At 47.8% G+C, this 11651-nt stretch overlaps 1 pseudogene; it reads right to left on the bottom strand.

Annotated features, from left to right (window-relative positions):
• Window positions 1–10034: 10034 nt before the first annotated feature.
• The window catches only part of LOC126513484 (beta-1,4-galactosyltransferase 1-like), a 3357-nt pseudogene continuing 1740 nt past the window's right edge, over window positions 10035–11651 (bottom strand).

Genomic DNA, 11651 nt, shown 5'->3' with positions numbered 1-11651 from the left:
CCACTGTCCACTCCAGAGTGGGTAAGGGGACCAGGTAAGGCCTTAGCTCCGACCCCTCCCCCACAGGTCTTCACCGCAGGGAGCATTTCCTTGTCAGAACACAAGACAGGCAGACAGTGACACTCCAGAGTGGTGGGAAGAGGGTCATAGGATCAAGATTTCATGTTAGAAGCAAAGCTGCCTTCCTCAGATCTCTTCCAGGGTGTCCGGCGGCCTCCCCTAAGGCCACATCCTCTCGTAACAATGACTACACCCATGGTCCAGGCTCTGCGCATCCTTTTATCTGCCCTGTGGGGACCTCGAAGGAAGAGTTTTTCTAGGTTTTGAATTCTCAATACACATGATTTTTATTTCTGAGATGGCTAGTGAGGCCCTGAATTCTGATGTGCAAAATGTGCCAGTGTTTGAAGCCCTGGGAACTTGGCGAACAAGAGAAGCAGGTGCGGGGCCTAGAACTCTTGTTTCTGTCGCATCAGAAGCACTGAGTCCCAACTAAGAAGAAGCCAATGAGAGCGAAGGGAGAAAACGGTGGTGAAAGTCTGTTTGGCCTCACCCTCCCCAATGGCCCTCCACTCTGGTCACTCTGAGGTTTTATTTGATTTTGTTTGGTTTTTCTGAGACCAGGTTTTGCCGTGCAGCCAAAGCTGGTCTTCAACTTACCATTCTCGTGCCTCAGCCTGCTGAGTTCAGAATTACAGGCTTTGCCACCCTGCCCAGCTTGATGCTGGCCTTGCTTCCCAAGGTGGCTCATTTTGAGGGATCCATGTTTGTAGGCATAGCTTTCTGGGTGTGTTACCAGTGTTCCTTCCCAAGGAGAGAATAAGAGAAATGGAGGTGTGTGTGTGTGTCTCGGGCCTGGTTCCCGGCCAGCTAGAGGAAGCTGATCCTTGAGGCGGACCCTGGGCTTCAGGAAGCTATTGGAAGGTGCCACTGGGCATAGCTGAGAGAGGAACAGAGACTAGACTGAGAGCTCTGGAGTGGGCTGACCCTTTAAAGTGACCCGGTCTAAGGTGGCAAGGAGGGGGGAAGCAAAGGGGTGATGGGGCATTTTTGGCTTACATCCCGGTGCACCCTAAACCGAGCCTCCTTATTCCTCATGTCCTGAGGCTGAGAGAACACGGCTGTACTGGAGACAGAACCTTGAGGGAGGTGATTTAGGTCAACTGAAGCAGCGGGGGGCCCTGTAAGCAGAAGGCGAGCCAGCAGGGTGCTGGGGAGAGGTTCTGGAAGGAAGGGTCAGGTGAGGAACAGTGAGGCTTGCCAGGGAGGGAGACTTGCCTTGCTGCCACCCTGGCCTCAGACTTCCTGCTTCCCAGTGTGGGGAGTGTTCAGCTGCAGCAGCCTTGGTCTGTGGATGGATGAGTCGACCTCACAGACCTGCTTGCTTGGTTGAAGCACCTCCTTTAACCTGGATAGGCCTGAGTGGGGGAGCGCCGCTAGGCTCCACTAGACTTGGGACAGCAGCGTGAGCAGGGTGAATTGGGAGGAAGGAATGGCAAAGGACTCATCTCAAATCAAATCTTTCAAATCTCTATAAAAATTACCTTTGTAAAACAGCATTCTAAATGAATTTTATATTGAAGCCTTTTTTTGTTTTTGTTGTTTTTGTTTATTTGGGGTTTTTTTGTTTGTTTGTTTGTTCGTTTGCTTTGCTTTTTAAGGCTGGAAGCAAAGAGACTCAGGAGAGTTGATCTTCTAAACAGAGGCAACCTGAGAATCAGGCTAGACTCAAAACGTGAGTTCCCAGGTGGCAGCTCCAAATCACCTTATCTGTTTGAGGTCACCTTCACAGTTATCACATTGCAAAGGATATAAATACACTTTTAATAAAAGGCCAGTTGTATTTCACTTTTTTCATAACAGTTGCCAGCGTGGACTTTGGCCCCAGTAGCCATGGCAACTAGAACAGAATAATACAGTGCTAATAAGGCCAATGGCGATGGCCAAGGAGATATTGCCATTCACTAAGGGTGGAGAAGTGTAGGGTCAGGACAGCCTCATCAGCAAGTGACCTACGGGAGACGTTAGGTTACAGGAGGTTGAAGACCTACCCAGACAGGCTTTTGTGGTGATATAGCTATTCAGGGGTCACCCACACTTCTGTAAATAACCTTCATTCATGCTTGTCTCTGAAAAACCACAGTGAACTCACTGGGTTCACCAAGTTGGCCTTGGATGAGGTTGCACTTTGGTTTGTTTCTGGTACCCATCTTCAGTAAATAGGCATCGCCCAGAGAAAGTGACCCCCGGGTCCTAGACTAGGAGCTTCCAGCCCGATGTAGTCTGTTTCCAGGGTGCAGACTTGGCACTCTTCCCCACAAACTGATTCTGAGCTATGAGGAAAACCCACGGGACCACATTGCACAAGGCTGCATTGCACAAGCCTCTCTGGACAGCAAGCATTAAGCTTCCCTGTGTGAGCTTTTTCTAACCTATGAACCAAACAAATCCCCCCTCCCCCACCCCAATCCCCGACACTGCAACAGCCCCAGGAGAAGCTCCAGAGAGTAACATGCAACAGATTACAGACTCTGGAGCTTTCTGCTCAGTTTGCTGGCAGCTCTCCCTACCCTTGAGAATCTCTGCAGCTCAGAGAGATCTCCCAACCACAGTTTTCTACTCTCCACAGCGAGGGAGGGGCCTTCTAGAAGGTTGCAAGTTTCCACTGCTCAAGCTTCCTGAGTGGCCCTCCTGGAGGGTGTGTTTCAAATCCTAGGAGCACCGATATTCCACAACCTGGCTTCATTCCACAGAGGGAGCATGCCTGGAATAAGCCTGTATGTCATCTACGCTCAGGAGATGGGTGACTGCTGATAGCTCATAAAAGGTCACTGAAGACCTCACCTGTCCCCCCCCCCCTTTCTGTCTGCTCAGGTCACTGTAAATCCCGGTCTCTGGCCTCCATCTTTTGAGGCCCCGCCCCTGTGCCCCTGCACCTTGATGCCAAACATTGACCTTTCCCCAGAAAAGTTCAAGACCACTCCCCCAGGCTATTTAAAATGTTCCTCCCAAAAATTAAACACATGATTTTCCCTCTTTTCCCTCAGTGTTTGTATTGACGGCTTTCAGGTTCCCCTCAGGGCCACCGGAGAGCACAGGAGTCCAGTTAAACCTGGATATCTTTTAATTTGGTTTGATTTGATTTGATTGGGATTTTTGCATCAGCAGAGAGCTCCTATTAGAAAATATTCTTAACAGTCACCATGGAGGCATGGCACACTTCCAGGTTGCTCCACATCTCCCCATTAATAAACTGTCTCTTGCTGCAATTCTCCACATGTCTCTGTACAACTTGTTGCACAGGGGCAGAAGAATCTGGAAACTTCAGGGCCTGTAGCTCCGTCCCAACACGCAGGCACACATCTTCCTTTTTCCCTCCTCCCACCCTTCTATGTGTCCGTTAATTTCATCACATTATCTGGACCTCCTTGGCAACAGAGAATCGCCGCATAGTGGAAGGAGCCAGAGTTTTCATCCATAGAGACTAAGGCTGCCTATCAGTTACTAAACAGATAAGTTCGCAGATGCCATCAAGTGCAGAGGGGAGAGTCTCAAGTCTACCTCCTAGCTTACATGAGGCTCTGGGTTCATTGCGGGAAAATTAAAGTTAAAAAGCAGAGGGGCATGCCTGGAGAGGTGGCTCACTGGTTAAGAGCAATGGCTGTTCTTGCAGAGGACCTCAGTTCAGTTGCCAGCACCCAGATGATGGCTTACAGCCATCTATTGCTCCAATTGCAGGGGAGCCAGCATGTGTGTGGTGCACAGACAGGGAAACGGTCACACACATCAAATAAAAACTTTGGTTTTAAGTGCAGAAGCAGAAAAGCTGCCATGCAAGGACTGACCCCAGCCACACTCACTGGCTGGAAGAGAGTTGCAGAGCGGGCTGCCTTCTGGAATCTCCAACAAGGTGTCAGCTTGAAGCTGTCCTCGGCCAGCAGAGCCTAGGGAGGCTGACCGATGTGAATCCTGTGTGGAGGTAGCACCTCTCCCCGAGGCCGCCCAGCAACTATTTTCCATGGGCAATGTCCTTGCATAATATAATGCATCGAAGGCAAAGTGGATTCCTTGAGAAAAAGGCAGTGGGAACAGGAACCAGAGGAAACACACCTACACAAACTTCTAGAAAGTATAAGCTGTGAACCAATTATGCCTGATATATTTTTTAGATTTATTTATTATGTATACACTATTCTGCCTGCATGTGTACCTACACCCCAAAAGAAGGCACCAGGTCTCATTATCGATGGTTGTGAGCCACTATGTGGTTGCTGTGAATTGAACTCAGGACCTCTGGAAGAAGAGTCTTAACCACTGAGCCATCTCTCCAGCCCCGCCTGATATGTTTTAGGAAATAAGAAAAATACCCAGAGAGAAGCACGCCCTGCGGGAGCCCAGTTCATCTTGGAACCTGAATTCTTCCTATCTTCCTCCTTGCCTTTTGTCCTCAGCTAGCTAAGACCTTTCCTCGTGGTCATAAGACGGTTGTAAACATTCCATATTCCACAGTCACGTGACTTCCAGGGTCCATAAACGGGAAGCATGTCCTACACATCTCTTTTTAGTGCAGAACATCCAGGCAGACATCTCTGCACACGTCCTCGGCAAGGATTATAGCACCTGCCCATTGCTAGATAACCAAATGCAGAGAATGGTTGGCTTAGACCGCTAAGGACCAGACCCCCCAGGGTTAGAGACAAAGGCCTGAATATAGGAACAAAGCCAGAGCTATAACAAGGTGAAAGCAAAAGTGTGCATGGTGGGGGACAGTGGGGACGGAGAGGGGAACCCCTCCATCAGTGCCTCCTCCCAGGTCTCCAGGCTGTGTAGCTTGTTGGCAAATTTTTCTAACTGTTCTTTTGGAGGTTTTGTCCTTGCTTGTTTGTTTTGGTTTGGGTTGTGTTGGTTTTTCGAGACATGGTTTCTCTGTGTAGCCTTGGCTGTCCTGGAATTCGCTCTGTAGACGAGGTTGGCCTCAAACTCAAGAGATCCGCCTGCCCCTATCCCTCGAGTGCTGGGATTAAAGGTGTGTGCCCCCACGGCCCATCTGTTCTTTTGGTTAGTTAGAAATAACTGTCCCACTTTCTTGGCCAAGGCAGACTTTTCTAGTGTAAGATAATCACATATTTTTATAGGGTGTCAATGCAGAACAGAATACCCCACTGGCAATGCTTGGTGGATTCTGCGTTACTTTTTAGGAGGAAATGTCACATGTCGTAAGTAACTTTCAGCCCTCTAATCCGGTGATTAGCTTAATTCCATGGGAATCGATCAGCGAGTTGTGGGTTTGTTTGTTTGTTTGGGGGTGCAGTGGGGGGTCAGGATCTGAATTTTGACTATTTAAAAAAGAGAACATACATCCAAAAGCTTGAGGAAGGATAGGGAGGATGGTCCAGCGAGTCAGGCACTTCTCTTGAAAGCCCGAGGCCCTGTGTTTGATTCCCACTGCATACACAGAAAGCGGAGTGGTGACAGGCACCTGCAATCCCAGCACTGAGGAGGTGAGGACAGATGGCTCCTGGGACTAACGGGCCAGGTAGTCTAGCCTAATGGCTAGATCAATGAGTCCAGATCAATGAGAGACCTTGTTCCCAAGGAGGTGGTCATGCGTTCCTGAGGAGGACACCTGAGGTTGTCCTCTGGCCTCCACATGCATGTTCACATACATACATGTGTGCTCTCTCTCTCACACACACACACACACACACACACACACACACACAATGTTTTTCAAGCTTGGGGGAGAAGAAAAATAGAATCAACATGTGTTGGGGGCTGGAGAGATGGCTCAGAGAGGATCCAATGTCCTCTTCTGAGCTCCACAGGCACCTGCACACATGAGTACACACCCCTCCCCCACCACCACATATGCACAAAGCTAAATATAAAATATTGTTTAAATCAGTGGGAGTTAAAGATGAGGAACAGAGATGGGGTGACTGCCTGGAATCGCAAGAGTTACACAGAAGTTGGCATTGAAGTCGTCTGCCTCATTAACTTCCTTTCGCCACGAGGCACACCACGGGGAGAATAAGGAGGGCCATTTGAGTAGCTGAACCCTTAGTCAGCCCGGGCAATAACCTGCCATAAATACCTGCACTGCTTCCGGGCCCAGTTTTCCCATGCACGCTGGCTTTGGTAGAAGCACTGATCACAACCCTTCGCTCTCATAAGAAGCTGAGTGTGAAAGAGAGGCTCTAGGAGAGGGTGGCCCTCCTCTGGATCGAGAGCCCATGCCTGCTGGCATCCTCAGTAGATCCACTGCTTCGTGAGTAACACGTTTTTAGGAGCAGATCCCCATGAAGCCAGGGTGGATTAAGACACACCTGGACTCCCCATCGCATGCCAATCCCTGGGCAATGAAGCTGTCTTTTCTTCCTTTTGCTACCACAGATCCTAGCTCTGGGAGCTCTAGGCATTTATCAAGGTCCTCCGCTTCTCACCTCTCCCTCCACTTTTTTCCTGCTATGAAAAGTTTAATCCACTTTTCCCGTGAAATAAGTAACTGCCGGGCATTTTGGCTTTCAGGGAGATTTTAGCTTGAGTGTTTCTAAAAAGTTGGTACAAACCTCAGATTTTGTGATATTACATTTCTAGAATGACACTAGGTGACCCTAACATATTATCTCATGGCTGGAATCCTTTTTTTTTTTTAAATCTTTCAAAAAAAAAGAAAGAAATAAAAAGAAAAAAGAAAAAGATGAGTCTAGGGCCTCCCTGGAAAAGCAACAAGAGGAAATCATGCAACTTCACAAATACCATGTGTATCAAGAAATCCTTCCTCATTTAGAAAGCCTAGTAAGACTAGTGTGTCCCTAAGTGTATGGAACTTTGCAATGGATAACATAGTCATTTACTTGTAATTTGACATTTCAGTAAAATTATCTACGTGTGAACAAATGTTAGGAGCAATAAAATACTGTCAGAAAAAAAATCTTTCTAAAGATTGATTCGCACAGCTGTGCTGATGCATGCAGTGCCCCTGAAAGTCAGAAGAAGGCGTTGGATCCCCTGGAACAGGCATTACAGATGGTTGTGAACCACCATGTGGATGCTGGGAGCTGCACCCTGGTCTTTTGTGAGAGCAGCTGATGCTCTTAACCACAGAGCCATCTCTCCAGCTCCCTTGTGGATAGAATATTATTTGACAAAGATTCATTGGTTGAAGCCTTAATCCTTGCTGTAACAATTTGGGGGGCAGGTCCTCCATTGAATATTTACAAGGTTAACTAGGGAAACCATACCTAATAGGGGAGGGAGAGACCCCAGGGGAAAGGACATGAGGACACCTTGAGAAGGGGCCAGCAAATGTCAAGAGGGAAAGGCTTCTTTAGGCCAGTCCCCTTTCACCTTGGCCTTCCCCATGGGAAAGCCCTCCAGTACCAGGGCACAACTGCAAGAGCTCCCTCCTTCTCAAAACACCTCCCTGCCGGGTCATGTGTCTCAGACAGAAGGAAAAGAAAGCGCTGTGCATTATAAAACTGGCTTATGTAAGTTTGGGGGGTATGCAAATTGCCTCCCCAATCCCCCAATGCTAATTTTCTAGAATTCTCTTTTAATTCCCCATCCAAATGGAGTAACAAGTGTGACTTTGGTTCTAGATTTCTTTTTCTCAAAAGCACCCATTTCCAACATGCTCAACCCCGCCGCTTTCTGCTCTCGGTGGAGAAGCCCGACAGGAACTGCCTGTTGAGGTAGGCTGTCTTCTGGCATCAGTGCCAAGAATGAATTACCGTCGTGCCAGACCGAAAGGTAATACCAGGTATACAGGCCTTACAACAGTTGGGCGTTGTCTTAAAGCTAAAGAACCAGGTTTGTCCACTCCAGCAGACAATAGAGAGACAGGTGTGGAGGGTGATGAATGAATGATATCTTTGTCTTCTGCTATAACTGCAGAGCTGAGACCGGGAGATCACCCACACACACTGGGAAGCTCAAGAGAATGGCGCTGGAATCTGGTGCAGCCTTCTGGCGGCATCCTAAGGCATCCTAAGAAGGCTGAAGACGTCACATGATGATACAGAGCAAACCTGCTAGCCTAGGCCTCTTTTCCTCCCACCTCTTAGTACCTTATCTAATCCTGTCTCCCAGCGGCTCCAACTCCATGTAACATTAACACATGAATATGGGAACTAAGTTCCCATCATCTGACCCCATTCTCTTTCTCCCACAGTCCATCTGGGTCCTCACACCCATTGCCACGACCCCGTGAACAAAACCTGCCTTGCCGTCATTAACAAGTGTATTGAGGTTTTCCTTTAACCAAGCTAAAACTGGAAGTTCATTCACAGATCTTTGGAGACTAAAAAGAAGAACAAGGGCTGGTGAGATGCTCAGAGGGCAAAGGTTCTTGCTGCCAAGCCCAATGACCCAAGTTCAGTTCCCGAGAACCCCATGATAGAAGGAGAGAACCAGTTCCTGAAAGTTGTCCTCTGACTTCCACACATGTGCCACGCAAGTGTCCCCACAGGACACAGTAAATAAGCAAATACATAAAGGAGTCCAGATGGATAAAGCTGCAGAGAGAACGCCTCTGAGGAAGGAGCAGCGGGTGGAGGCAGAGTGTATCCGGGTGAGCAAGGGGACATCGGCCAGAGGGCACCGAGCAGCAGAACAATAGTCAAAGAAATAAATATCTGAAAAATAAACAGGAACGAGAAGGTCACCAACAGAGTTCAGCTCAGTTATATTCTGAGTTCCCTTGCAGTCCACAGGGCCCGATCCCGAGATCTACAATGTTCTCTCCCCTTTTCTGAAACTGTGGGGTATTTGCAGCCGAGCCAGCAGGCCTTCTGAACACCTTCAATCATCTCTGGTTGATTAAAATACCCGACACAGCATGCAGGCTGTGTGCTCAGTAGACACACTGTGTGCTAGCACAGGAATAGCAAAAAGGAGATGAAGCCTGTACATTTCAATGTTTGTAAATGTTTTATGAGTATTTTTATTAGTAGGGTTTTTTTTACGAAGATAGATTCATTTCTGCACGTTATATTATTACATTTCAAAGGCAAAAATACAATTGTCTGTTCCGAACATCAGTGTCAGATACAGTCCTCTGTGTCTCCCCCCACCTCCCCCCCCAACCTCCATGCTGTCCCCTGGCTGCCCCCTGTGTCCCCAGTCCCACCCGACCCCCGTTCCCTTGAGGAAAGCTGGCCTAGTATTTCCTCCTGATCTTTCCCAAAGGCCCCTCCACCTAGGTCACCAACAAAATGCCAGACAGAAGTCACAGGTTATGACATCATGGTTATAACTCCAGGGTGACTGAACCCTCATCCCTCGAACACTCCGTGGGCATGCTGACCACAGCATCTCCCAGTCAGGCAAGCGTCCGGGTCCAACATGGCTTTGTGTTGCCTTGAGTGTGGGGTCAGAGGAAGACCTGAGATCTCTAGGAGGTCAACAAGCTGCCGGGGGAGAGGGGTGATAGTTTCCCCTGATTCTAAGAATGAGCCCATACTGCACGTGAAGGAGATGCAACAGGAGCAAACAAGAAGACGAAGCCGACTTTGGTTTTAGTAGCAAAGGTGACACCACTCAGGGCTCCTGTCTCCTTTCCTTTAAAAGAAAAGTCAGGATCTAGAGACAGAAAGGTGGACTTCTCCATTTCCCCAAACCCTTCTCACTGAAGCTGGTGTCTGTTTTAATGACCTTAAGGCATGAGGAACGGACAGAAACATATACATTGCATGGTTAGACTGTTTTAAAGGCAGTTTCTAACCCAAACAAGCAGCAACAACAAATAAACAAACAAACCAAACCGACAGACCAAGGCCCACCATCAGCACACTCCACTAAACCCTGAGTGATGACGGGAGGCTTTGGCACCAACAATTCCCCTCCCTCTACTCCAGGTTCAACTTTTTAAATCCTTCTGCTAAGAGAACACACACACATGCACACATACATACACACACACACACACACACACTCACTCATACATACACACACACACAGAGTGATTATAGTTACATACCAATGAAAGAAGGACAGAACATGAGACTGCTTGAAATCTGGTGGTTTTTCTGTTAAAACAAAATTAATTTTTCAACAAGTTCTACCAATTAGAATCCAGCAGCATCTCCAACTTGTCATGCAGAGACACAACATCATCCAGAGACATGACATCACTCATGAAGATGGACTTCTCACCCATTTCTCAATTTAGCAGCTTCGACATTCTCCGTGTTACCGCTTACATTGGGTAACACTGTGGCCTTGTCCAAGAAACCATGAAGGTTGACAGTTTTTACACTGTCAAACATCAAATCCTGAACCAAGCTGTGGGGAAAGAATTCTGTTCATCTGGGCCTTTGGAAAAGGGGGCTGCATGGGGAGGCCGCTAACCAGGACAATAGAACGTAGCCGAGAAGGTTCCGAGTCATTTCTCAGCTTTGTTTGCGAGGTGTCCCGACATCCACTGTAAGTTTTGAATGTAGTAGGAACTTTTGTTTATCCAACACCTGATAAATAAGTGAACTGAAACCATCTAAGTGCACCATCTGAGTTGTGTGTGCAAGCCTATCAAACCTCTCAGGATAGGGTTCGTATCTGCGGTCAGTTTTGTGTCAGATCTTACCACACCTCCCGGACACAGTACTTGGACAAGAAAGGAACATGCCTCTATAAACTAATCTGTTAGAAACATCTTTTTCTCCTCCCCAGGCTCAAGTTATTAGCAAATCTGCTGGTGGCGAGAAATTGCTGTTTGCTGAGAGGCAGAGACATGTTGCGGAAATGTCTGCTTAACTATGCAAAGATGTGTTGCATTTGTTTAATTATGAAAAAGTGTGTTGCTGTTTTACCTTGCCTGCCTAAGGCACCTGATCAGTCTAAATAAAAAGCCAAATGGCCAATAGCTAGAGAGAAAGTACAGGCAGAACTTCCAGGCAGGGAGAGTAAGGAGGAGGAGGAAATTAGGCCCAAGGAAGAAAGAAAAGGAGACAACAGGGAGACACGGGGGGCCAACCAGACACAGAGGAAGCAGGAAAGTAGGGCGTACAGAATGAAAGAAAGGTAAAAAAGCCCCAAGGCAAAAAGTAGACGAATAGAAACATTAAAAGAGCTAGTGGGATAAGCCCAAGCTAGGATTGAGCATTAATAATTAATAATAAGTCTCAGTGTCCATTCTTCCATTGAAGGGCATCTAGGTTGTTTCCAGGTTCTGGCTATTACAAACAATGCTGCTATGAACATAGTAGAGCATATACTTTTGTTGTATGATAAGGCCTCTCTTGGGTATATTCCCAAGAGTGGTACTGCTGGGTCCAAGGGTAGGTTGATCCTGAATTGAGCAGATCCTGAGTTGATTGATTTGATCCCGAGTAGATTGAGTTGATCCCGAGGAGCAGAAGGAGAGAGAGCACGAGCATGGAACTCAGGACCGCGAGGGGTGCACCCACACACTGAGACAATGGGGATGTTCTATCGGGAACTCACCAAGGCCAGCTGGCCTGGGTCTGAAAAAGCCTAGGATAAAACCGGACTCGCTGAACATAGTGAACAATGAGGACTACTGAGAACTCAAGAACAATGGCAATGGGTTTTTGATCCTACTGCACATACTGGCTTTGTGGGAGCCTAGGCAGTTTGGATGCTCACCTTACTAGACCTGGATGGAGGTGGGTGGTCCTTGGACTTCCCACAGG

The sequence above is a fragment of the Alexandromys fortis genome, unplaced genomic scaffold (genome assembly GCF_014885135.2).
Source record: "Alexandromys fortis isolate MF-2015 unplaced genomic scaffold, M_Fortis_MF-2015_v1.1 scaffold_118, whole genome shotgun sequence".
Taxonomy (NCBI): Eukaryota; Metazoa; Chordata; class Mammalia; order Rodentia; family Cricetidae; genus Alexandromys; species Alexandromys fortis.
Note: the sequence above shows the minus strand (reverse complement) of the source record. Positions and strands in the feature narration are given on the sequence as shown.